Raw genomic sequence first — 2440 nt, 5'->3', positions numbered from 1 at the left:
ATAGAGGATTTCAAGATGCCACTTTTGCCTGTGGTTGTTCTCTGTCAGCCATGGTCAACCCCACCTTGTTCTTCAACATCGCTGAAGACCAATGACCAATGACTGATGATTGATGACCGTGAGGCCTTGGGCTGCATCTCCTTTAAGCTGTTTGCAAAGTTCCAAAGACAACAGAAAATTTTCATGCTCTGAATACTGGAGAGAAAGGATTTGGTTTTATGGGTTCCTGCTTTAACAGAATTATTCCATGATTGATGTGTCAGGGTGGTGACTTCACATGCAACAATGGCACTGGTGGCAAGTCCACCTATGATGAGAAGTTTGGTGATAAGAAATTCATCCTGAAGCATACAGGCCTTCGCATCTTGTCTATGGCAAATGCTGGGCCAAACACAAACAGTTCCTAGTTTTTCATCTGCACTGCCAAGACTGAGTGGTTGGATGGCAAGCATGTGGTCTTTGGGAAGGTGAAAGAGGGCATGAACATTGTAGAAGCCATGGATCACTTTGAGTTCAGGAATGGCAAGAGCAGCAAAAAAGATCACCATTACCGACTGTGCGTAACTCTAACATGTTTGACTTGTATTTATCTTAACCACCAAACCATACCTTTTGTACATCAGGAGAGCACCCCTCCACCCCCATCAGCTCATGATATCCCATAATCTTTATGTTCTCACATTTTCCTTATTTCCCTCCCAACTGTAGCTGGATTTCAGAGCTAAGTTTATGATTATGAATAAAAACTAAATGACAAAAAATATTATAATGTCCATTACCGTCTGTTGTATTAGCTTGAAAATCCACCCTGTCTATATCAGTATGGCCACCTTTGCTATTTTGTTTATATGTGACTGATTTCTTAGAGTATTCCTTTAACTTTTATACATTTCTCCACTTTTTAATGTGTTCTCCTTATGAGGAGTTATATCTGTTCTCGGTTTTTCAAGTCTCTATCTCTTAATGGAAAAAATGGGTACCTGGTTTTTAATATAATGACTACAATAGTCATTCTTATCCCTCAGGCTCACAATGTGGTTATTATTTCTCACCTTACTTGCCCTTATTCCATTTCTTACTTTGGCTGTTATAATGAAGTTTTTGTCGCCCTTCTTAACATACAGATTGTATTCTATTTTTCATTTTCAATAATATTTACATTCTCATTCCCCTTTCTCTTAATAAGACACAGTTTTCTTTCTATTCATGTACAAAATAGTGTTTTCAACTGAGAAGTTTTAATGGCTAATATTTAACTGAGTGAAAAGCTTAAACATTCCCTTAATATCTCAATAAGATAAGGTCCTGAGATGCTAAATTTCCCATACCTCATCTTCTTTCTCCCCAAGATAAGACCTTTGAAACGAATGGCTCTACTCTCATTCTTTTTGCCAATTCTAATTCCTTTGTATCTTTTAAGAGAATTTAGATCTAAGTAGGACTTCTCTTAAAATCTTTATCTCTTATTTCCAAGAGTCCTCACTGTGCATTGCATATATTTGTATAGTTTTGGTTTATGCTTTGGATCTTATTTGTATCTTGAAATTTGCTTCACCACATCTCTAATGTAATTCACATTTAATAGTTTCCTTTAATTAATTTTGCTGATAGTTAATATCTGGAAACATTTGAAAACTCCAGGAATCTGTATTTTTTCTCTTTTCTTTATTGAATCTTTTATTATTACTTTATTGTTATCATCCTTATCAGTTTGACTCAAGGGTTCATCTCATTCCTCCAAAGGTTACCTTCCTGAGGATGTGTTTGGGATTTTTTTTTTTTTTTGATCCTCTTCCCTCCTGTACTTGGCACCTGTATAAGTATAGTTCTTCTAAGTTAGCTCATCAAGTTTGGTTGCTTATCGTGGCTTCAATTGTGGGAAACCTTAGCTGGTGTCATGGTGTGAATTTACAGGACACCTTCTATGGCACCTGGATTAATTTCTCCACTCTCTGTTCTTTTAGTTTGATCTTAGCCTCAGGCCATTGCTTCAGCTGTTCTTGGCCTTGGGCACAGTGGGCATGACACAGCACATTATTATGCAATGACATACACCTGCCTCTGGAAGTTCACATACTCAGTATTGCTATGTTCATTGGGGACGCTCCACCTTTGGGTCCTGGCCCTGCACCCCAGATTAGTGGCACAACTGGCTTCCCATGATAGGAAGAAGAACTGATACCGTTGAGTCCCTGGAAATTCCCTAACCTTTGTCACAAACAATTACCTTGAGGCTCAAGTAGCACTTTGTCTCAAAGGATGCAGAGGCTGTATGTGTCAGAAAGGGACCTAAATCCAAGCGCCAGGTTTTCAGGAAATCCCTGTGTTGACTATGGCACATAGATGTGTAGCATTCTACTCCATACTCTTACAAATGCTTCTTTCTGCTTCTGTTAACAAAATTATTTTATCTCTTCAATGATATTTTTATGCTTATTTT

At 37.9% G+C, this 2440-nt stretch overlaps 1 pseudogene; it reads left to right on the top strand.

The window, feature by feature from the left end:
* Nucleotides 1-254: 254 nt before the first annotated feature.
* LOC114095390 (peptidyl-prolyl cis-trans isomerase A pseudogene) lies at nucleotides 255-564 on the top strand (annotated as a pseudogene).
* The last annotated feature ends 1876 nt before the right edge of the window (nucleotides 565-2440 follow it).

This window comes from Marmota flaviventris, chromosome 5, assembly GCF_047511675.1.
Source record: "Marmota flaviventris isolate mMarFla1 chromosome 5, mMarFla1.hap1, whole genome shotgun sequence".
Taxonomy (NCBI): Eukaryota; Metazoa; Chordata; class Mammalia; order Rodentia; family Sciuridae; genus Marmota; species Marmota flaviventris.
The sequence above is the reverse complement of the archived record's forward strand: the minus strand, read 5'-3'. Positions and strand labels throughout refer to the sequence as shown.